Consider the following 26226-nt stretch of genomic DNA (forward strand, 5'->3'; position numbering starts at 1 on the left):
TTGTAGTTCCACTTATTACTTACATGCGTTGAATACAAATGTATAAAAATAACAAGTCAATCTTTTGAGGCACACGATATATAAAAGAGGCCACGGCGGGTTACAGAGCGGGGAGGGGCAGGGAGGGGCAGGCTCTCCATGCTAAGTTGGTATCGATTCAACCGAGATGGCTACAGATTGTTAAACGATGGCCGATGTGCACTCTGTGGTAACCACAGAAAGAAGTGAGAAGAGATTCAGAAAAGCTCACTAAATGCCTGCCTGAAGTGTGAAGGGATTAAACTCTCCACTCAGGTAGGCAGGATAGGTAAAAACGCATGAGCCAGAGTTTGGGGAAGATGGCCGGATTAAGTAGGTTGTGTTCAGTCCTGCTCCACGGGAAAGTTAGAGAAGGGACAGGAGGGCGACGGAGACGGCGATTCAAGAGTGTGGCCAGCGTGGGAGAGCCTTCGGCCCCACATGGGGCAGCCCTGGTCGCAGAGGCCGAGGCACTGAGAGGCAGAGAACTGGAGCCTAACACGGAAGTGTGGAGCCCACGGGAGTGCACGGGTGGGAGCACAGAACTGGGAAGTAAGCCACGCCGCGTTCCCTGGGTGCACTGCACTTACTAGTGCAGCCCTGTGACCCGCAACTCACCCCGCACACCCGAACCCTGTCACCTGCTCCCACTCCTCGTGCTCCAGGCACCCCCACCCCACCAGCCCCCAGTGCACGTACCTGCCCCACAGCCCCGCCCCCCCAAATGCAGCCCCACCCACCTCTCCTGCACCTCTCCAGAGCACAAGCAACAAAAGAAAAAATAGGTAAATGGGAACTACTCAAAATAAAATGCTTCTGCACCTCAAAAGACTTTGTCTAAAAGGTGAAGAGGCAGCCAAGTCAATGGGAGAAAATATTTGGAAATCAGATATCAGACAAAGGTTTGATATTCTGTGTACATAAAGAAATCATCAACAACAAAAGAACAAACAACCCACTTATAAAATGGGCTAAAGATATCTATAGGCATTTTTCTGAGGATCAAATACAGATGGCTCAAAAGCACATGAAGAGACGCTCATTTTCACTGGCTATCAGGGAAATGCAGATCAAGACGACAGTGAGATACCACCTCACACCTATAAGAACGGCTGCTATTAAACAAATGGGAAACTCCTGCCGCATAAATACTGAGAAAAAAAGATTCCTTTCAAGATTACCTTCCTATGCCCTACACCCCAAAATGCCACCTCAACAATTTAGTGGATTTTAATCTACTTTGTTTCTTTTGAAACTGACTTAATTATTTTGGTGATAATGAGACACTATTTAAAAATGAAACACACACAGATAAAAAAGCAAACGTGCAAAGTAAAAACCACACCGAGTTGCACGGACCACACACAATTGGAAGCCGCCTCCACGGACGCCTCTCCATGGCCACAACCGCACAGATGCGCTCACGCAGCTTTGCAGACACGCAGGCACACCAGACACGGGGTCCGGGCTGCCCTTTCCACCAACACCCGGCGCGCCCCACCACGGCCGAGATGTGCGCTCGCCCCAGAGGGGCTCGAGAGACTCGACACAGGCCCGCACAAGGGCAGGCCTCTCTGTGGAAGTGGACAAGCTGATTCTACAGGCCGCCGGGGCACGCCAGGGCCCGGGAAGAACCAACGCTGTGGAAAAGAACACAAGAGACGCTGCCCAGGCTTCCCGTCACTCGTGGCAGCGCCCCCTGTCCCGGCATCTGTTACCCTACGTCTCCCCGGCTTTCGCGTCCCGGCCGGGCTGTGTCTTCTCACAGGAGCAGTGGGAACTCCTCCCACACCGGGGCTGGGGGGCCCTGCCAGGTGCCCCTGCTGGGGCCGTGCTCGCCCAGCCCAGGTCGTCGTCTTCACTTCCTTAACCGTAATCTTTCAAAGAACAGGGGGTTTTCAATTCCATAAAGCCCGACTTACATGTTTATTATGGTTTGGGCTTTTCAGCTCACTCTTCGCTTATTCCAAGGGCGTAAAGGTTTTCTCTTCTGGAAGTCTCATTATTTTAGCATTTACATACACCTTATATAAAATGAACGATTTTGAGACCATTTTTGTGCATAAGAGGCAAGTTCAAGGTTAACTTTTTTCCCAAATGGATATCTAGTTTATTCCCGCAGCATTTGTTTAAAACACACTTTACTTCCTCACAGTCATCACGGTACGTCTGACAGAAGTCAGGCGGCCACAGGCGTGGGGCCCTGCTGCTGAGCCCCCTCGCCCACTCTCGGCTCGGCCCGTCAGGGAGCCTCTCCACGGCCGCACGGGCACGCGGTGCTGGTCGGCGTCCTTCAGCCGCAAAACGATCGAAGTTCTGAATTCTACACCACGGACATCCACACTTGACATCGTTTTGCCTTGTGAAGTGAGCCAGACACGAAAGGACAGACACAGTGTACGCTCTCACTGCAATGAAATAACCAGAAGACTCAAACGCACAGAGACAGAAGGCAGATTAGCGGGTCCGGGGGCTGGGGTGCTGGGGGGCGGGCAGTCAGCCTGACGGGGGCAGAGCTTCTGTCCTGGGCGAGGAAAAGATCTTGTGGTGGCGGGTGGTGCTGATGGTAGCATAACAATGCCACTGAACTGTCCACTGAAAATCGGTTAAAATGGCAAATTTTGTTATATATATGGTGTGTGTGTTACCACACACACACACACACATAAAAGAGACAGCAACCAGCGTTGGTAAGAATGTGGAGAAACTGGAGCCCTTTACGCTGCTTGTGGGAACGGGAAACAACACAGCTGTCTCAGAAAACGGTCTGCAGCTCCTCAAAGCGTGAACCACAGAAGTGCACGTCCTGCACACCCAGGGCCCGGCAATCCCTTCCTAAGACCACACCGGGACAAGCAGAGCACACGTCCACACGGAAACTCGCACATGCACACGCCCAGCAGCTTCACTCAGAGAGATCCAGAGGTGAAAGGAACCCAAATGTCCGCTGTTCTAGTTTGCTAGCTGCCGGAATGCAGCACACCAGAGGTGGACTGGCTTTTAATAAAAGGGGATTTATTTTGTTGGTTCTTCAGAGGAAAGGCAGCTAACTTTCCACTGAGGTTCTTTCTTACGTGGGAAGGCACAGGGTGATCCCTGCTGGCCTTCCCCTCAGGTCTCTGGGTTCCCACAGCTTTCCCCGGGGTGATTTCTTTCTGCATCTCCCAAGGCCTGGGCTGAGCTGAGAGTGCTGAGATGAGGAATGCTGAGCTGCTTGGGCTGCGCTACGTTGTGGTCTCTCATTTCAGCACCAGCCAGTTAATCACACATAATTCACTGCAGCAGGCACGCCTCCTAGCCGACCGCAGATGTAATCAGTGACAGAGGAAGTTCATGTCCACAGCAACAGAACTAGGTATCTTCACCTGGCCAAGCTGACACCTGACCCTAACTACCACACCCATCGACTGTTGAAGAGAGGGAGAAAAGGGCTCTGTCCACACAATGGAATATTTATTGTTAAGCCACAGAAAGGAGAGAGATGCTGGCACTTGCTGCCTTGAGACACGACACCGAGTGGAAGCAGCCATGAGAAACCACACCCTGAGGAGTCCATTTACACGAAATGCCCAGAACAGGCAAATCCACGGGACACAAGGCAGCTTATGGGCTCCCAGACTGAGGAACGGAAACTGGGGTCTGGGACTGATTTCTGGGTTAGCGAAAATGTTCTACAATTAGATAAGGGTAATGGTGGCACAACTCTGTAAATATACTAAAAGAACAAAACAAAACAAACACAAACAACCAACCACTGAATTATATACTTTAAAATAGTTCATTTATGATGCGTAAATCGTACCTCAATAAAGTTGCTTAGGAAAAAACGACTCTGAAATGGGCAGAAGAGCTCTGACTGCTCTTCCAGTGGGTCAGTGGGGCTCACGGGTGGACCCCCTGCATTATCTGACTACAGGGACCGAGCCCCTCCCCTGGTCCCGACTGAGCATTCTACAATCACAGCAAGATCCTGACCCTTCGGGGGGCAGACGCCCTTCGGTGGCAGAGGTGCCGTCATCTGATGGAGGATACCTGACCTGTCTACAGATAAATACACGTAGAGAAGGCGCTTCCACACATGACATCGGCCTCTGGTTTTCTGACCAGCTTTGCCACGACTGGGAGGCCCAGCTCAGCATCCCCAACTGCCTATTGACTTGTGTGTTTTCACATCTTCCCTCGGACCAGTTTAATACTTTATTGGTTCCCACATTAATTACTCAGTTAAGTGAAATCTTTGACATATGTTCATTTTAGAGTTGTATGACAGTCCTGATTTCAGTTTTCACAATTACCTTTTAATATCTGTGACATAATATCCACAAGAAACTCCCTTAAATCTAAGTAAAGAAAGGTAGCACTGGCAAAGAGATTATGGGCAAAGGTAAACTGGAAAAAAGCAGAGGTGGCAGTGTCAGCATTACACAAGGTATAATTTATGGATAAAGGTCAGCATATAATGAGGAAAGGGGAAATTCCTGAATATTACATACAAGTCGCAAACCTGTATGTACCAAGTGAGAGTAGACAGGTATCATTTCAACTGCTTTTGAAACACTGTTTAGACAATTTACTTCATAAGATAAAGGTTGACAGAAGAGTTGTGGATGAGTTTTAAGTTGTATTTGACAATATGAAAGAATTAGCAATACGTTTAGTGATTTTTCCTAAGTGCAATGTTTACTGACGTCAAAACCCAAAATGGACGCGTGGGAAAGAGGACCCTTCTGTCGCATGCTGATGAGTCCTTCCTAACTGCTGAACAGAGAAGCATAAAACACTTGGAACATTTTTTTTTTCTGGGTGCATGGTCCGGGAATTGAGCCCAGGTCTCCTGCATGAGAGGCGGACATTCTAACCACTGAAACACCCGGGCACCCTCCGTGGAACATTTTTAATTTAATATTTTGGTCAGATACAATTCTTAAATTTATCCAAACACTTCCCAGTTTAACAGGTATCCACAGCCCTTGGAAGAACAAATCAGACCTGTAGTTATTCACAAACGGTAACACTTTTTGGACAGCATCTCGTTTAATCTTCCCTCAATCGCTTCAGTGTGAAGTTCAGCTTACCTGGCGCGGTGCGGAGTTGGCACGTTCCTCAACCCTGATGAACGTCAGAAAGTGGAAGTTCAGGAATAGCTCCAAGATGTCTAACGTTAAAATCATCTGAGATAAAATCGGCACTCGCTGGCCTTCAGACTTCAGTTTCTGCAACAAGACAGCCAGGGCTTCTAACTTGCCTGTTTTAAATAAAACATGCACAAGTGAGTGTGCAGTGGTCCATGAAGCAGGAGCCCAGCCCCGGCCTACGGCTTCTCCTCCCTGTCACCTGAATCGTACTGCAGCAGTCTCGGGCGGGGAAGGGCAGCAGCTGCCTTCGGTACGCGGCCAGCTCCTCCCCGAGGCCGCTGGAAGGCCTTCACCCCGTGGCTGTACGATGGAGGCGGGTTCGAGGCGTACAGGCTGGGAGGCACCGTGGGAGCACAGCAGCCTGCACCAGGACACACCCCTCCACACGGGGACCACAGCTCACCCAAGGCAAGGAACCGGCTGTGCCTCCTGTTTGGGGCTTTCGGAACTTTCACAATATGCAGTATTTTGTCCGTTGAGTCCAGGTGTGAACTTGTATTTGGCCTACAGTGTGATCATCACACTTTTTAATTTGAAAGTGACCTTACAGACCCCCATAACCCCACCCATCGATGAGGCGGCTGCCGCCAGGTCACCTGCAGACACACGGCCTCTGGAGGTTACGCGCTCAGCAGAAACCTGCACGCCACCCTGCAGTGACAGGCTCTGGGTCCGTGCCGTTTCCTCATCTCACTGGAACGCTGGTCTCTCTGACAGCTGCCGGAGGCAGAACAAGACCCACTCTGGAGGGTGCTGGGAGGTCTTGACTAGGACCAACCCAAGGACTGTGGCGGCTGCTCAATGAGCCGTTGCCGGGACAAGAGCAGACACCGGCGGCCAAGAGCAGTCCCAACCCAAAGCCCCATCGGCAGCGGCCCTGAGCTGTGCCCAGGGGTCTCTTGCTGGCACTCGGTGCAGCTTCTCCAGGGCTCCCCGCGTGACTGGTTCATGAGGTTTCCAAGCAACGCAGGCCAGCCCCCTCATGGACAATCCTTAATAAAAGTGGACCAGAACCGCTGCTGCCATGGGCAATGGGCTCAGGCTCCCTGGGAGCTCTGGCTGATTCTCGGCTCCCTGAGCCCAGCCCTCACCTCCAAGCACACCCTGAGGCCCTCCCTTCTTTTCCCTCCACATCAAATTCGGCACAAAATCCCCGTGGCCTTTGCTCTCCAGCCCCAGCTTCAGCACCTGCTGCTCCCTCCTGCCCACACCTCCTCGGCAGAGCTCTTCACGGCCTCACCTGACACGCGAGGCTGCTCTCCAGCGCCGACCTGTCCAGCTCAGTCACCTGGCTGACCTGGCCTGTTAGGAGCGGGTGTACTTGCTGAACACCCAGAAGGATTCCCCTATTTCAGGGGTCTTTTACTTTCTGCTCTATGTATTCTGTCCTAGTCTGCAAGCAGCCAGAATGTAACACACCAGAAACAGGAAGGCTTTTAAAAAGGGGAATTTAATAAGTTGCTAGTTTACAATTCTAAGGCCGAGAAAATGTCCCAATTATAACAAGTCTCTAGAAATGTCCAATCAAAGGCATCCAGAGAAAGATACCTTGGTTCAAGAAGGCCAATAAACTTCAGAGTTTCTCTCTCAAGTGAGAAGGCACATGGCGAACACAGTCAGAGTTTCTCTCATCTGGAAGGGCACATGGCGAACACGGAATCATCTGCTAGCTTTCTCTCCTGTCCAGTTTCATGAAGCTCCCCGGGAGGCGTTTTCCATCTTCATCTCCAAAGGTCGCTGGCTTGTGGACTCTCCGCTTCGTGGTGCTGCAGCATTCTCTGCTCTCTCTGAATCTCTTATTCTCCAAAACGTTTCCTCTTTTATAGGACTCACCTGAGTGGGTGTGATAGTTAGATTCAGTTGTCAACTTGGCCAGATGAATGTACCTAGTCTTGTTGCTGTGGACATAAGCCAATGGTACGTGAACCTCATCTGTTGCCAATTACATCTGCAGTCGGCTAGGAGGCGTGTCTGCTGCAATGAGTGACGTTTGACTTAACTGGCTGGTGCTTAAATGAGAGATCGCAAGGTAGCACAGACCAAGTAGCTCGGCATTCCTCATCTCAGCACTCACAGCTCAGCCCAGGCCTTTGGAGATGCAGAAAGGAATCACCCCGGGGAAAGTTGTTGGAACCCAGGGGCCTGGAGAGAAGACCAGCAGAGACCATCTTGTGCCTTCCACGTAAGAAAGAACCTCAGTGGAAAGTTAGCTGCCTTTCCTCTGAAGAACCAACAAAATAAATCCCCTTTTATTAAAAGCCAGTATGTCTCTGCTGTGTTGCATTCCGGCAGCTAGCACACTGAAACAGTGGGTAAAGACATGTCGTCACCTAATCCAGCTTAACAACCAGTCTTGATGACATCACATCTCCAGGGAGATGATCTGACTAGAGTTTCAAACACACAGTATCAAATAGGGATTATTCTACCTTTATGAAATGGGATTAGATTAAACATGGCTTTTCTAGGGGACATACAAAATTGTGCTTTCAAACCAGCACAATTCCATATTCTTGAATTTTTTCTTTTATAACGAGAACATATTCATGTATTATTCAGATGACTTTTTGGTGTCATATTCAGATGATAAAGAAACAACAATAAAATGTTGTTTTCATGTACTGTGTGACATTAGACTCAACAGGTGCCCAGAGGTCATGCTCCCTCCCTGAGAGCAGGACATTTAGGACAGCAGGGCGGGGGGAGGAGCCTGCTCTGCCACCACCTCAGGCACCAAGACGGAGCCCGGAGAGACCTCTGACAGTCTCTGGAGACGCAGATGCTACACATAAGACTTGAATGGTCAAGTATATGCAAGGGATACAGCAGACCGTCTAAGGAAACCGCAACAGCACTTCTTCAGAAGCCTCACGTGGAGCGGAGGTGCGTCTATTGTTTTCTAAACAATTTCTACCATCTTATTCTATGATTTTCTGATTACAAAGGAGAAAGCTTAAAAAATAAGTATTATAAAGTAGCATTATTTCATTTTACAATATGCCCAGATTCCCAGTTATCCTTGTTTCAGTTTAATTTCCGATGAAAGCCTATCAAAAATTTTAAGTGACTTAATTATTAAAAACCATTCATTCCGGGCCACAGTGGCTCAGCAGGCAGGAATGCTCGCCTGCCATGCCGGAGGACCTGGGTTCAATTCCCGGTGCCTGCCCATGTTAAAAAAAAAAAAAAACCACTCATTTTCTTTGTGTCGTAAATGTACAATTGTAAAAAATGTTAGGGTCATTTCAACTGTTTTAAGCTGTATGTTTTTTCTTTATTTTAATTCTGCTTATTTCATGAAAAATATCAATAAATTTCTCAATTAAAAAGTATTATAAATGTATAATTTATACAACTATATAATTAAAATAATTAATATTTACTTATTTACTATATATTATTCATGAACTATATATAGTTTAAAATGCAGTCTGTGATTTCAAACCAGCTAAAAAATCTAAATTCAAATTATCTAGGCTAATGAGAGCAATATCTCTTTGCAAAACTAATTCGAACTCTTTTATGTATTGGGATTCTTATTTTAGAAAGGAATAACACCACAAAAAGTACATAATGGTTATGTTTTGAATAGAATCAAAGAAAAAAGTCCTAAAGCTAGAAAAGGTAACTTCTAGAAACTGTTTTCAACAACTTAGTTAAAACACACAAGGCTGTAAAACTATACTAAAGGCCAATAAATGCTGGAATCGTTTTTAAAAATCTCCAAAAACAAACAAGGAAAGAAATTAATGCCTATTTCTAGAAATAAGAACACTGTTCTTAAAGCCAAAATACAATTTTAAATCAACTGAAAACACAGCCACTCTGGGTAAGTCTTTCCTGATGCTGGGCAGCAGGGGAAAGGCGACCTCTCACCTCTCCGCGGAGCTGCCATCCACGTCTCGAGCCCGAGCGGGTCCGCTGACATCCTTGGTGCGTCCAAGTAGGAGCAGCCACGCAAGGAGCCCGTCCGCCTCCCCTCACCTCCAGAGAAGAAAAGCGGGGGGACCTTTCCTCCCCCAGACGAGCAAAGTCCCAACATTTAAATCTCCGCCACGTACCGGGGCTCTGGGCGCTCACTGCCTGAAAACATTCTATCCGAACACTCCTTCAAAAGTCTCGTCCTTTCCTCCAAACGATTCCCTCCATAACCCAAAGTCAGAGTCAGGGAGAGAAGACAGGGCAGGATGCTATGATGACAAAGCAGGCAGGCGGCTTTGTGTTTTAAAGTGACATGCGAAGACCTACAAACAACCTCATGCCAAAGTGTTATCTAACACGGAGTCAGACAGCCCCGGCGCGCCCGGACGTTCAGCCACCGGCCTACCAGCTGACGCCCTCAACCCTGTTACCTATTGTCTTTGCGGCGGGATAGTCACCTGTGCGGGCCCCCTGTGGATCTGGGCGGCACTCCCTGCTTACCAGGTGCTAGGCTGGCACCTGATACCGCTCACCATGCCAACTGAGGAGCAAAACAATTCCAGACACTTTACAAGTCCTGCGGGCGCTCAGGGCCTGGGGGAGCACCACGTCTGTCCTTGAGGGACTCACCACCTGGTGATAACACTGAAACGGGGGAGAGGGGAACGCATGATGGCTGAAGCAAGGGGAGCCTTGACTTTCAAAAAATAACAGGGACCACGCTGCCCTGGATTTGTTTTTGCACCTGGCGGACAAGCGCTGGGGGCCCAGGACCTGCGGTGAAGACTTCCCTGCCTCAAGGAGCGGTGGGGAGAGGACGTGCGATGACAGGTAAGGGCTGCGGCTGCAGAAAGGACGAGGCTGCTTATTCTCATGCTGGGGGGCCCGGGGCTGTGGTTCCGACTCCCAAACTGCCTGGAGAAGAGACCTAAACTGCATTGCATCACCCTCGGGGCCTCCGTCTGCCTTCCTGAAGGGGGGTGCCACCTGCTCCCCGGCACTCTCAGAGTGGAACTGCAAATATTACACATCACTAGTTTCACTTCTAATCCCAGACTGTGCTGATGGGCTTTAAAAATCTTCTCCTTAAATCCATAACAGATGAGGCTGGAATCCACCGGCGAAATGCAGGGTTGAGTCCTCAGGCTCAGCCTGGCGTCTGAGAAGCACTCGTTACACCCCAGCTCCTACCAGACAGTACATCGGCCTGGAACTGGGCAGCAGAGGCAAGTGAGGAGGGAAGACGGCCTTGGACCAAACTCCCTGAGCTTGTGAGCGCTCAGCCACTCACACTGTGAACACTGGGCGCCTGCCATAAGCTCCGCGTGCCCCAGTTTCCTGTGCTATAAATGAGGATGAGGATGGCGCACCCTCCTCGGGGTGTTGTGAGGACCCAGGCGTGAATCATGTGAGATTCCAGGAGCAGGCGCCAGCTCAGCCACCCTCTGCTCTACTCGGGACGGGGCTCGGGCCAGAGAGCACCAGAAAGACCTCAAAAGTCCGGCATCCCACCTTGCTGAGAGGCGGCCGCGGCGCCGGGCAGCGTCCCTGAGGCTGGCTTCCCAGCATGTCTACGGCACTATCCGCCGCATCCCGACTGGTCCTTGGGGACACAGATACCACGGGCCTGCGGCAGAGACCATCTGAAGGACACTTCCGAGGGTTGAAAAGACATGATTTGGTTCTGAAGGGTCTGACAGTAATGTTTACAATTGAAAGCATCACCCATCAGGCCCACTTAAGGACACACCGACTAAAGATGACTTTAATACGATCCGGTTCCAGTGAAATTCTAGAAACGTGAGTGCAAGCGACAGTTAACTAAAGCAGGCGGACGGCACGTGGGTGAGGAATGAGGCTGGAAGAGGTGCAGGCAGGCACCTGCAGGGGATGGGAATGGCTGTCCCCGGCGGCGGTGGCCAGAGGTTGTGTGGATGTGTCAAAACTCACTGAAATTGATACTGTAAATGTTACACTTTATTATATTTAAGCTGTAACTCAAAAAAGGTGACTTTTAAAAGTCTCCATCTGAATACAAAGTAAAATTTCAAATTAACCTTAGTTAGCAATCACAAACTAAGTATGATTAAAATAAGGAAGAAAAACTACATGATGCCAAATCACACCTGCATAATGCTGTCTGTGTTCACAGAAGAAATCGTCGCTAATGATTTTTCACAGTTCTTCCCCAAAATCTATGCTGAGCATATAAAAATGTATTCAAAATCGTTAGGAAATCATCGACATTCAGTTGTCATGATCCAGGGGTGCACGGGGTTTGGTGGCACGGTGCCCACCTTCCCCGCAGGAGACCCGGGTTCGTTTCTGGGACCCTGCACCAATTCCCCCCCCCCGCCAAAAAAAAACATTATCATGATCCTATCAGATACCTGAAACCAAAAGTTGAGTTTTATTTGCAATCCACACATGTGTCACTTTAGGCAGTTTATTTACAGGGTCAAGGTGAATCAAAAGGTATGAGGGGAGACAGGAGATGCAGGTGCCACCCCAGACCCCCCTGGCCTCGGTGGGAGACACAGAAGCGGCACAGAGGGGTACACAGTGAGCCTGCCGACCCACACATCCTTAACAGACATCATGTGCGCTTGCACACATGCTCCCCTCACACACGTGCACCTCACCTCGCTCGATGGCCTTTGCACAGCCCCTGCCACGAGTCACGAGGGCCATCTGTTCTCCCAAACCGTGGTTGTGAACAACTCTACAATGCCTTGGGTAATTACTAAGGTAATTACTATTCTCTTCAAATTAAAACACTGCCTACACGTGCCTGAGAGTTACTTCTGGAGGACCTCTGTTGTTGCTCAGATGGGGCCTCAGTCTCTCTAAGCCCAACTCTGCAAGTGAAACCACTGCCCTCCCCACTATGTGGGACATGACATCCAGGGGTGAAAGTCTCCCTGGCGACATGGGAGATGACTCCGAGGAATGAATCCAGACCTGGCACTGTGGGATCAACAATTCCATCCTGATCAAATGGGGGTAAAGAAGTGTGATTAATAAAGTATCAGTAGCAGACAGTTCAAATAGAGTCGAGAGGCTACTCTGGAGGTTGCTCTTACACAAGCTTCAGGTAGACCTTGTTACCTGTCATCGCCTGCCAACCCCCAACCAGGACCATTCCAGCCAATCCTAAAGAACACCTAGGGCAATATGTAAGATTCCACAAGGGTTCCAGGCACTAGGGTAACTTTCCAGAAACCTACAACCTCCAGATGGGTCCCTGGACCAGATAAGTCCTGAAACCTAGAGGGCCCAGCCTATCCAGAACATCAGATAGTTCCACCTCCCTACCCCATATTATTGACAGACCCTTCCAATATCAAAAATTTAGAATGGCCATAGCCCAAACAACCCCAAAGAGAAGTATGGAAAGATCAAAGGTGATGATGGAATTATACATAGAAGGCAGGATTTAACAAATGAACATGAATGCTGAATCATTAAAATGTTATCTCTCTTAGTCTCCAGTATCTTGGAGCAGCTAGAAGTAAAAACCTAAAATTGTAGAATTGTAACCCATCCAAACTCTGAAATATGTTCTACAACTAATTGTGGTGCTGTGCTTGGAAATTTATAGCTTTTTTGTAAATATGTTATTGTTCACAAAAAAAGAAAAAAAGTCGATTGTGATGACAAAAATGTATTTAAGCCCGCTAGCCTCCTACGCTCTAGATCAGCTAGAAGGAAAAATGTGAGAGGATCGTATGGTAGCCCATGACAAACTCTGGGATCTGTCCTGTAACCACTTGTTGAAGAGTGCTTTGAAAACTATCGCTTTTTTATTCCTTTGCTTTGTATATATGCTATACTATATACAATAAAAAAGTTTTAAAAAATATATAAAAAAATAAAATACTGCCTACAACCAAATGCTTTCATCAAAGATAAGAAACCACTCAAACCACCACAAAATCCTCAAACACGGAGACGGCAAACTGAAAGATCCTGTAACCTGTGGAACTTTCTGGAAGACTCAACGTCGGAGTCCAGAGAGTGTCTGGACCCCTGAGAATCACGACGTTGGTGCATTAAAATCATGCTCCAAAGGTTTATAGGGCTTTGCTTCCAGCACTTCCGTCACTAGCCTCTCGAGGCCCGGCACACGGCAGTGTCCCAGTCGGCCAGCACCTTGGAGCTGCAGGGGGAGGCCCACCGTGGGCTGTCGCAGCCGATTATGTGACAAGGTGAGTCGGCTTCCCTGGGACTGCAGCGTCACTGGTGTCTCTGGCTGAGATATCCGACTTTGTGACCCTGCCACAGAAACCACAGAAGCCGGCTGGGCTCCTGCTACCATGTCTCCACTGGTGTTGCAAACGACGGGATATGAACCGTGCTTCTCGGTGGCGAGCTGGCAAGGGGGCTCGCACACGCCCACATGTGATGCCAGGTTCCTGAACGGTGTCAGAGGGAGGTTCTGGGCTGGCTGTGCTCTATCATATCACTTGGAAAAATGAAGAATGCAAAAGCTTTAGAGGACAATTATCCCTTAATTTCATTTAGAAAAATAAGTCTGCAAGTCCACATGACACTTTATACCATAGAGAGAAAAGAAATTATTCTGGTATTGTGGAATTAAAAAAGAAATCATTCAAATACATGACTAAATATTAGTATTCACCAGCAAAATAACATTTACACCATGAAATGCACACCAAGCTGAGCAGGGCTACTAAAAGCACGCATGGGAACAAGTCCGCCCTTTCTGCTCTCTGTGCCACTGAAACACACGACGTCCCCTTCCCTGCGGGCCCCTGGACCTGTGCCCCGCATCTCTCTCGTTCTAACATTTGCAGCTGAAGCAGTTCGTGTAAAACTATTGGACAGAAAGAGCTAAGCCTTCGTGAAGACCGTCCGGATGACAGAGGACGCGCAGAAATGGGTGATGAGCTCGAGGGGCTTTTACGGCAAGTCTGTTTTTCCTGTTTGAACTTGACTCTTCTGAGAAGCGAAGCGGCAGAACAAGCAGAGCTGGCCAGGATGGTGCACGCTGTAGCCTGGGGACGGAGGGGACGGCACACTTGCAGCCAGGCTGGGGGCGAGAGGGGAGGTGGGCAGCCTGCGGGCTGCTGGGCAGGGTGTGAGGGATGAGGGATGGGGGCGGGGCGCAGGTGTGTGCAGACGGCTCACAAGGGTGACACGTTTTAAGTACTTTAAGCAGTCTCAGTTTGAAAGGCGCCTTCTGAGCGTGTGCTCTGGCCATCACGGTCCCTGGTATTTTCCCTCCGGAAGCGTCTCCTCTAGAAGAGTAAGAGGCTGACGGCCCGAGGCATGGCTCTGCCCACACGCGGCTGACAGGACGAGCTGCGCGCATGGGGCTTTGGGACAGCCACGCGTGGTGACCTGGTACACCCCAGGCCACGTCCAGCCCCAGAGATGGGTGGCCTTCCCGGTGCGGGTCCCCGCTGCGCTGCTGCGGCTGCGTTCACGGGATGTGGTGCTGGGCCGCTTGGGAAAAACACTGGCCGGCCCTCCGGCTTTTGTCCACAAGGCACGGGTTGGAATAATCTGAAAATCAGTTTTAGAACATGAAGTGCTTTAGATCTGTGTCAGCCAGGCAAAAATCAAGAGGAGACGAGACTTCCGGAGAAGATGGCGGCTTAGTAAGGTGCGCGCATCTTAGTTCCTCCTCCAGAATAACTACTAAATAACTAGAAACAGTACAGAACAGCTCCCGGAGCCATGACAGAGACCAGACACACAGTGTACCCCGGTCTGGACTGGCTATGAGACTCCACTGCAGTGAGGTCCCCGAGCGGCACGCGCTTCCCCAGGCCGCGGCGGCTGGAGTCCGGCGCCCCTCCCTCTCTCCTTCCCGGTCTGGCTGAGAGACTCAGAGAGACGAGTTCTCCGAGTCACGGCAGCTGGCAGCCGGTGCCCCTCCCTCATGGGCGGCTTCCCAGGCCGGCTGGGAGCTTCGGATCGGCGGTTCCCCAAGCCGTGGCGGCCGGTGCCCCTCCCCAACAGGTGACTTCCCGGAGGGAAAGGAAAGAGTCTCCAACAGTAGTAGAGACTGAGGCCAACCTAACACCAATAGTGGCATTAATGAACAACTTCTGACTACTAAAAATAGGACCTCAGCTCAGGTGAAACTGATCAAAGTGGAAGTCGCCGATTGGGCTAACTGAAAAAGAGGAAAGGGGGCGAAACAGAGCCTTCTGCGGCTGTTTCTACGGAGGCTTGGTGCCTCTGGGCTCAGCGCTGGGATTACACAGATTGCAACTGCCCCAAATGCAGAAACAGGCTGCTTTCAGGGCTCTCTACCACCTGAACCTTCCCCACGGTAGGGGTGAAACGCAACTCAGGTGGAATCCCTCTCTCAAGGAATTCAGATCCCAGGACTTCACAATTTGAAGCCATTAAAACCAACCTACAACCTTTCCCCTGTCTCCACCACACACCCAGCACCAAGAGTCTTCCAAAGTTAAAGGAGCCACAACATCTTTTGCTGGTGGGACCCGCAGACAGACAAGCACCACATACTGGGCAGGATAAGAAAAACAGACCCCAGAGACTTCACAGAAAAGTCTTTCAACCTGCTGGGTCCCACACTCAGGGAAATCTGATTAAATGCCCAGATGCCAGCAAAAAATAACAAATCACACCAGGAAAATTGAAGATATGGCCCAGTCAAAGGAACAAACCAATAGCTCAAATGAGATACAGGAGCTGAGACAACTAATTCTGAATATACGAACAGAAATGAAAAACCTCTTCAAAAACCAAATCAATAAATTGAGGGAGGACATGAAGAAGGCATGGGATCAACCAAAAGAAGAAATGGAAAGTCTTAAAAAACAAATCACAGAACTTATGGGAATGAAAGATACAGTAGAAGAGATGAAAAAAACAATGGAAACCTACAATGGTAGATTTCAAGAGACAGAGGTTAGGATTAGTGATCTGGAGGATGGAACATCTGAAATCCAAAAAGAAACAGAAACTATAGGGAAAAGAATGGAAAAATCTGAGCAGGGGTTCAGGGAATTGAATGATAATATGAAGCGCACAAATATATGTGTTGTGGGTGTCCCAGAAGGAGAAGAGAAGGGAAAAGGAGGAGAAAAACTAATGGAAGAAATTATCACTGAAAATTTCCCAACTCTTATGAAAGACCTAAAATTACAGATCCAAGAAGTGCAGCGCACCCCAAAGAGAATAGAACCAAATAGGCGTTCTCCAAGACACTTACTAGTTAGAATGTCAGAGGTCAAAGAGAAAGAGAGGATCTTGAAAGCAGCAAGAGAAAAACAATCCATCACATACAAGGGAAACCCAATAAGAATATGTGTAGATTTCTCAGCAGAAACCATGGAGGCCAGAAGACAGTGGGATGAGATATTTAAATTACTAAAAGAGAAAAACTGCCAACCAAAACTTCTATATCCAGCAAAATTGTCCTTCAAAAATGAGGGAGAAATGAAAACATTTTCAGACAAAAAGTCACTGAGAGAATTTGTGACCAAGAGACCAGCTCTGCAAGAAATACTAAAGGGAGCACTAGAGTCAGATACGAAAAGAAAGAAGAGAGAGGTATGGAGAAGAGTGTAGAAAGAAGGAAAATCAGATATGATATATATAATACAAAAGGCAAAATGGTAGAGGAAAGTATTACCCAAACAGTAATAACACTAAATGTTATGGACTGAATTCTCCAATCAAAAGACATAGACTGGCAGAATGGATTAAAAAACAGGATCCTTCTATATGCTGTCTACAGGAAACACATCTTAGACCCAAAGATAAGCATAGGTTGAAAGTGAAAGGTTGGGAAAAGATATTTCATGCAAATAACAACCAGAAAAGAGCAGGAGTAGCTATACTAATATCCAACAAATTAGACTTCAAATGTAAAACAGTTAAAAGAGACAAAGAAGGATACTATCTACTAATAAAAGAAACAATTAAACAAGAAGACATAACAATCATAAATATTTAAGCACCGAATCAGAATGCCCCAAAATACATGAGGAATACACTGCAATTACTGAAAAGGGAAATAGACACATCTACCATAATAGTTGGAGACTTCAATTCCCCACTCTCATCAATGGACAGAACATCTAGACAGAGGATCAATAAAGAAACAGAGAATTTGAATATTACAACAAATGAGCTAGACTTAACAAACATTTATAGGACATTATACCCCACAACAACAGGATACACCTTTTTCTCAAGTGCTCATGGATCATTCTCAAAGATAGACCATATGCTGGGTCACAAAGCAAGTCTTAACAAATTTTAAAAGATTGAAATCATACACACCACTTTCTCGGATCATAAAGGAATGAAGTTGGAAATCAATAATAGGCAGAGTGCCAGAAAATTCACATATACGTGGAGGCTCAACAACACACTCTTAAACAACCAGTGGGTCAAGGAAGAAAGTACAAGAGAAATTAGTAAATATGTCGAGGCGCATGAAAATGCAAACACAACATAGCAAAACCTATGGGACGCAGCAAAGGCAGTGCTTAGAGGGAAATTTATTGCCCTAAATGCCTATATCAGAAAAGAAGAAAGGGCAAAAATTCGGGAATTAACTGTCCACTTGGAAGAACTGGAGAAAGAACAGCAAACTAACCCCAAAGCAAGCAAAAGGAAAGAAATAACAAAGATTAGAGCAGAAATAAATGAAATTAAGAACATGAAAACAATAGAGAAAATCAATAAGACCAGAAGTTGCTTCTATGAGAAAATCAACAAGATTGATGGGCCCTTAGCAAGATTGACAAAAAGAAGAAGAAAGAGGATGCAAATAAATAAGATCAGAAATAGAAGAGGAGACATAACCACTGACCTCACAGAAATAAAGGAGGTAATAACAGGATACTATGAACAACTTTATGCTAATAAATACAACAATGTAGATGAAATGGACAAGTTCCTAGAAAGGCATGAACAACCAACTTTGACTCAAGAAGAAATAGATGACCTCAACAAACCAATCACAAGTAAAGAAATTGAATCAGTCATTAAGAAGCTTCCCAAAAAGAAAACTCCAGGACCAGACGGCTTCACATGTGAATTCTACCAAACATTCCAGAAAGAATTAGTACCAACTCTGCTCAAACTCTTCAAAAAAATTGAAGTGGAGGGAAAGCTACCTAATTCATTTGATGAAGCCAACATCTCCCTCATACCAAAACCAGGCAAAGATATTACAAAAAAAGAAAACTACAGACCAATCTCTCTAATGAATATAGATGCAAAAATCCTCAATAAAATTCTAGCAAATCGAATCCAGCAACACATTAAAAGAATTATACATCATGACCAAATAGGATTCATCCCAGGTATGCAAGGATGGTTCAACATAAGAAAATCAATTAATGTAATACACCATATCAACAAATCAAAGCAGAAAAATCACATGATCATCTCAATTGATGCAGAGAAGGCATTTGACAAGACTCAACATTCTTTCCTGTTGAAAACACTTCAAAGGATAGGAATACGAGGGAACTTCCTTAAAATGATAGAGGGAATATATGAAAAACCCACAGCTAATATCATCCTCAATGGGGAAAAACTGAAAACTTTCCCCCTAAGATCAGGAACAAGACAAGGATGTCCATTATCACCACTGTTATTCAACATCGTGTTGGAGGTTTCAGCCAGAGCAATTAGACAAGAAAAAGAAATACAAGGCATCAAAATTGGAAAGGAAGAAGTAAAACTATCACTGTCTGCAGATGATATGATACTATACATAGAAAACCCGGAAAAAAACATGACAAAACTACTAGAGCTAATAAATGAGTACAGCAAAGTAGCAGGTTACAAGTTCAACATTCAAAACTCTGTAGTGTTTCTATACACTAGCAATGAACAAGCTGAGGGGGAAATCAAGAAACGAATTCCATTTACAGTTGCAACTAAAAGAATAAAATACTTAGGAATAAATTTAACTAAAGAGACAAAAGACCTATACAAAGAAAACTACAAAAAACTGTTAAAAGAAATCACAGAAGACCTAAATAGATGGAAGGGCATACCGTGTTCATGGATTGGAAGACTAAATATAGTTAAGATGTCAATCCTACCTAAAGTGATTTACAGATTCAATGCAATACCAATCAAAATCCCTACAACTTATTTTTCAGAAATAGAAAAACCAATAAGCAAATTTATCTGGAAGGGCAGGGTACCCCGAATTGCTGAAAACATCTTGAGGAAAAAAAACGAAGCTGGAGGTCTAGCGATGCCGGACTTTAAGGCATATTATGAAGCCACAGTGGTCAAAACAGCATGGTATTGGCATAAAGATAGATATATCGACCAATGGAATCGAATAGAGTGCTCAGATATAGACCCTCTCATCTATGGACATTTGATCTTTGATAAGGCAGTCAAGCCAACTCACCTGGGACAGAACAGTCTCTTCAATAAATGGTGCCTAGAGAACTGGATATCCATATGCAAAAGAAGGAAAGAAGACCCATCTCTCACACCCTATACAAAAGTTAACTCAAAATGGATCAAAGATCTAAACATTAGGTCTAAGACCATAAAACAGTTAGAGGAAAATGTAGGGAGATATCTTATGAAACTTACAATTGGAGGCGGTTTTATGGACCTTAAACCTAAAGCAAGAACACTGAAGAAGGAAATAAATAAATGGGAGCTCCTCAAAATTAAACACTTTTGTGCATCAAAGAACTTCATCAAGAGAGTAGAAAGACAGCCTACACAATGGGAGACAATATTTGGAAATGATATATCAGATAAAGGTCTAGTATCCAGAATTTATAAAGAGATTGTTCATCTCAACAACAAAAAGACAGCCAACCCAATTACAAAATGGGAAAAAGACTTGAACAGACACCTATCAGAAGAGGAAATACAAATGGCCAAAAGGCACTGAAGAGATGCTCAATGTCCCTGGCCATTAGAGAAATGCAAATCAAAACCACAATGAGATATCATCTCACACCCACCAGAATGGCCATTATCAACAAAACAGAAAATGACAAGTGCTGGAGAGGATGCGGTGAAAGAGGCACACTTATCCACTGTTGGTGGGAATGTCAAATGGTGCAACCACTGTGGAAGGCAGTTTGGCGATTCCTCAAAAAGCTGAATATAGAATTGCCATATGACCAGCAATACCATTGCTAGGTATCTACTCAAAGGACTTGAGGGCAAAGACACAAACGGACATTTGCACACCAATGTTTATAGCAGCGTTATTTACAATTGCAAAGAGATGGAAACAGCCGAAATCTCCATCAACAGAAGAGTGGCTAAACAAACTGTGGTATATACATACGATGGAATACTATGCAGCTTTAAGACAGGATAAACTTATGAAGCATGTAATAACATGGATGGACCTAGAGAACATTATGCTGAGTGAGTCTAGCCAAAAACTAAAGGACAAATACTGTATGGTCCCACTGATGTGAACAGACATTCGAGAATAAATTTGGAATATGTCATTGGTAACAGAGTCCAGCAGGAGGTAGAAACAGGGTAAGATAATGGGCAATTGGAGTTGAAGGGATACAGACTGTGCAACAGGACTAGATACAAAAACTCAAAAATGGACAACACAATAATACCTAATTGTAAAGTAATCTTGTTAAAACACTGAATGAAGCTGCATCTGAGCTATAGGTTTTTGTTTTGTTTTGTTTTGTTTTGACTTTACTATTATTACTTTTATTTTTGTCTCTATATTAACACTCTATATCTTTTTCGGATATGTTGCTAGTTTTTCTAACCCGATGCAAATGTACTAAGAAATTATGATCATGCATCTATGTAATGATGTTAAGAATTACTGATTACATATGTAGAATGGTATGATTTCTAAATGTTGGGTTAATTTCTTTTCTTCCGTTAATTAAAAAAAAAAAAAGAGAAGGGGTAATTGGAGCTGAAGGGATACAGACTGTACAACGGGACTGGATATAAAAACTCAGAAATGGACAGCACAATACTACCCAATTGTAATGCAATTATGTTAAAACACTGAATGAAGCTGCATGTGAGGTATAGATTTTTTGTTTTTTTTTCTTTCTATTAATGTTTTAATTCTTATTCTGTTGTCTTTTTATTTCTTTTTCTAAATCGATGCAAATGTACTAAGAAATGATGAATATGCAACTATGTGATGTTATTAAGAATTAGTGATTGTACATGTAGAATGGAATGATTTCTTATTGTTTTGTTAATTCTTTTTTTAATTAATAAAAAAAAAAAAAAAGAAATCACAGAAGACCTAAATAGATGGAAGGGCATACCGTGTTCATGGATTGGAAGACTAAATATAGTTAAGATGTCAATTCTACCTAAATTGATTTACAGATGCAATGCAATACCAATCAAAATCCCAACAACTTATTTTTCAGAAATATAAAAACCAATAAGCAAATTTATCTGGAAGAGCAGGGTGCCCCGAATTGCTAAAAGTATCTTGAGGAAAAAAAAACCAAGCTGGAGGTCTCACGCTGCCGGACTTTAAGGCATATTATGAAGCCACAGTGGTCAAAACAGCATGGTACTGGCATAAAGATAGATATATCGACCAATGGAATCGAATAGAGTGCTCAGATATAGACCCTCTCATCTATGGACATTTGATCTTTGATAAGGCAGTCAAGCCAACTCACCTGGGGCAGAGCAGTCTCTTCAATAAATGGTGCCTAGAGAACTGGATATCCATATGCAAAAGAATGAAAGAGGACCCGTATTTCACACCCTATACAAAAGTTAACTCAAAATGGATCAAAGATCTAAACATTAGGTCTAAGACCATAAAACAGTTAGAGGAAAATGTAGGGAGATATCTTATGAATCTTACAATTGGAGGCGGTTTTATGGACCTTAAACCTAAAGCAAGAGCACTGAAGAAATAAATAAATAAATGGCAACTCCTCAAAATTAAACACTTTTGTGCATCAAAGAACTTCATCAAGAAAGTAGAAAGACAGCCTACACAATGGGAGACAATATTTGGAAACGACATATCAGATAAAGGTCTAGTATCCAGAATTTATAAAGAGATGGTTCAACTCAACAACAAAAAGACAGCCAACCCAATTACAAAATGGGAAAAAGACTTGAACAGACATCTCTCAGAAGAGGAAATACAAATGGCCAAAAGGCACATGAAGAGATGCTGAATGTCCCCGGCCATTAGAGCAATCAAATCAAAACCACAATGAGATATCATCTCACACCCACCAGAATGGCCATTATCAACAAAACAAAAAATGACAAGTGCTGGAGAGGATGTGGAGAAAGAGGCACACTTATCCACTGTTGGTGGGAATGTCAAATGGTGCAACCACTGTGGAAGGCAGTTTGGCGGTTCCTCAAAAAGCTGAATATAGAATTGCCATATGACCCAGCAATACCATTGCTAGGTATCTACTCAGAGGACATAAGGGCAAAGACACAAACGGACATTTGTACACCAATGTTTATAGCAGCATTATTTACAATTGCAAAGAGATGGAAACAGCCAAAATGTCCATCAACAGACGAGTGGCTAAACAAACTGTGGTATATACATACGATGGAACATTATGCAGCTTTAAGACAGAATAAACTTATGAAGCATGTAATAACATGGATGGACCTAGAGAACATTATGCTGAGTGAGATTAGCCAAAAACTAAAGGACAAATACTGTATGGTCCCACTGATGGAACTGACAGTAGAGAATAAACTTGGAATATGTCATTGGTAACAGAGACCATCAGGAGTTAGAAACAGGGTAAGATAATGGGTAATTGGAGCTGAAGGGATACAGACTGTGCAACAGGACTGGATACAAAAACTCAAAAATGGACAGCACAATACTACCTAATTGTAATGTAATTATGTTAAAACACTGAACGAAGCTGCATCTGAGCTATAGTTTTTTTTTGTCTTGTTTTGTTTTTTATTTTTTATATATTTTTTGTATTTTTTATTTTTATTTTTTTCTCTATATTATCATTTTATTTCTTTTTCTGTTGTCTTGCTAGTTCTTTTTCTAAATCGATGCAAATGTACTAAGAAATGATGATCATACATCTATGTGGTGATATTAAGAATTACTGATTGCATATGTAGAATGGAATGATTTCTAAATGTTGTGTTAGTTAATTTTTTTTAATTAATAAAAAAAATCAAGAGGAGAGATATGCGAGGCTCCACTGGAATCAAGCGCATAAGCTTCAAAGAAGACCTAACTGTCATGAATCTCAACACATCAAATAACAAGGAAATTAAATTCTGCTTCGAGGCCGTCAGACTCATAACCTGATTAAAGGGACTTACCAGACCCCGTGACGCCCAGGAGCCTGGGCCCAGGGCAGAGCCCCCTAAAGACAGAGGTGGGTGGCATGCCGCCACCTCCACGCAGCGCTTGGGCACCCAGGGGCCTGCCCCGACCCCTGCTTGGCGAGCACTTTCTCTGGAGCTGAGATGCCCGGTAGACGTCCTTTTCTTACCTAAGGGAGGCAGAACCCTCACTCACACGGAGGGAGCGAGGGAGGGGCAAAGAGAGGAGCTGGAAACAGCTTCGCTGAGAAAGGTACACATAGGTTGACAACCTGGACCTATGAAGAATGAGTAAGAAACGTTCAGGTGAAGAAATGGGGGGAGGGCAAAGTGGGGGAGATGCTTTCAGCAGAAGCCACAGAGGCTTGTAAGAGCTGCACCTCCAGAAATGACCCCTTCATTCCTCACCTTGCAAAGAGTGCCTTACTGGGGATGCTATGACGGCCGCAGGGACCCCAGCCCAGGAGAAGGACGTGCGGTCAGTGATGGCACCCGGCATCCCGGGGCCAAGCAGACAGGGCTCGCTGGCAGTGATTGGGTGGCCACACTCAATCTCTGCGACCAATCCCAGGTCCTCACCTCTGCTTCCTAAACTTTCTTAAACCAACAGTCTATTCATAAAACTCTTCACATTTTCATTAAACTACATTCACCCCATCAAACCTCGATACTGAGCAGACAAACGCATCTCTTTCCTTCCCTACGAAGCATGCCTGTGTGGTTTGATTTTCACTGGGTTAGGTCTTGACTGAGGAAGGGGCAAACTGCAGGTGTCTTCAATTAGCTTCCTTGCCACCTTTTGTTTGGGTAGGACCTGTGCTTTATAATGCGTCATTTTATTTTCTACCCCAATCAGACCAAAAATGGACAGGTCGGTATCCTGGTTTTAAAATAAAAATCAGTATCTTAAACAATGAGGCTTTCCTAGAATCTCAACCCATATCCTGGAAGGCTAAATAACTTAGAGAACTTCTCAGGGTGAAAAAGCTGACATACTCTAACTTGTTACACAAAAAGCCATCTGAAGTCAGAAAGAGAACTAATGACTGAGCTCACCCCACTCTACCAACAACAGGTTTCAGAAAATAAAGCTTCTATAAATACAAACGCTTCTACGTTAAGTATACAGGAGGCGAACTTGACAGAAAAATCCACTGAAATCTTATCATGGCTGGAGATAATTCATGACAGTAGAATGATGAACCAACACTTAAATGGAGTCTATTTCGGTGTCTAGTACATCACCAAACACTGGGATGCCATAAAGAGGGTGTGTGAGCATCAGATATATAACCAGAGATGAGAAATGCGTACTGGGAGGGCAGAGGGAGGGATGGCCTGACAGAATGAAGGACACTGACAAACTGTCCACTCTTCAAAGCTTCCTGAGCTCACTCGAAAAGTATAAAACGCTTTCATTCTTTCAGTCACTCATTTAACAAGCGACAGGGGTTTCCAGGTAAAAATGACATGGTGAACAAATGAATCAACTGTAGCCCCTCCCCAAACCCAACTAAAACTTCAGAAAGGGACTTCTTAAGGCAGAAACCTGCAAAGACAGGAAGTGGGAATGCAGACACCAGGGACGGGATGTCAGGCTGGAAGGCAGATGGATCTAAGGTGAATCTGATCAATGGTCCTGGCTTAGGCAGCTCTAAAAGGACCAAATCCTGAGACGGTGATGGAGAAAGTGAAGAACTAGCCTTCCTGAAATCACAGGATTTGCAAGCGGATGAGGAGCTGACAAAGCCAAGCCAGATACTCAGAGAAGCGGGGGGTAGATGTGCTGAACCGAGCAGACCTTGCGGCAGCCCCCACGGGAAGCAGCTGTGTCCCCACACCCCGACTCCCTGCCCCTGTGAGGGGCCCTCCCCCGCCTTGCAGACCCTGGAGGCTGAATCTGAGGAGCTGAACCATAGACACTGGGTACTGAGCGAGCAGAGGCAGAACCAGTGCTGAGACGCGCCCGCCGTCCTCTCCCCTGACGCGAGCTGCAGAATGCAGGCACCAGGGTTTTATTCCGAAGTAGATGCCTCTTCGAGAGAAGCACACGGGCTGCAGGTGAGACACCACGAGAGTCTGCCGGGAGCCGTCCCACGTGAATGCCTGCTGCAGACGCACACAGTGGGTAGCCACGTACAGAACAGCCATGGGTGTTTTCATCCTCTGTTTAAAACGCGAGCAGACAATCGAGGACTATGTACAAAAAGCCTCTAGTACAAAAACAAAACAGTGGGAATAAAAGACAATGCTGGAAGATAATTTTTTTTTTTAATTATCAACATCCTCAAAGAGATAAAAGAAAACATACCCAGGAAACAAAAACAGGGTACTACTAAAAAGAAAACAACGTTAAAAAATTTTTTTACAGTCATGTGAGAAGAGTTCAAAAATGAAATTGAGGGAGACTCCCTGAAGATGCATTAAAATAATAAATGAAGGAGAATAAAAGAGAAGCAATAAGAACAAAAGGCAAATATGGATAAAATAAATAAAGGGGGGGCAAAGGGTAAAATAAATTGGGTAGATGGAAATACTAGTGGTCAATGGGGGGGGTAAAGTATATCATGCATGAATTTTTTTTTCTTTTTATTTCTTTATCTGGAGTGAGGCAAATGTTCTAAAAACTGATCGTGGTGATGGATATAGAAGATGTGATGATATTGTGAGTTACTGTACACCACGTATGGAATGCATGTGTGTGAAGATTTGTCAATTAAAAAAAAAAGAATAAAAGGCAAGTTGCCCTAGAGGTCTGTTATCTGAATAAATGGAGTTTCAAAGACAGACAGAGCAGAGAGAACTAAGGAAAAGAAATCATTCGAGAGATTGTTAACTCAGGATAATCTGC

The 26226-nt window shown here is 45.3% G+C and overlaps 1 long non-coding RNA gene across 1 annotated transcript in view; it reads right to left on the reverse strand.

The window, feature by feature from the left end:
- LOC143683465 (uncharacterized) overlaps positions 1 to 26226 on the reverse strand; it is an 86202-nt gene that overhangs the window by 3356 nt on the left and 56620 nt on the right. The gene's annotated exons all lie outside the window — the stretch shown is intronic.

Source organism: Tamandua tetradactyla, chromosome 5 (assembly GCF_023851605.1).
Source record: "Tamandua tetradactyla isolate mTamTet1 chromosome 5, mTamTet1.pri, whole genome shotgun sequence".
In the NCBI taxonomy this organism is placed as follows: domain Eukaryota; kingdom Metazoa; phylum Chordata; class Mammalia; order Pilosa; family Myrmecophagidae; genus Tamandua; species Tamandua tetradactyla.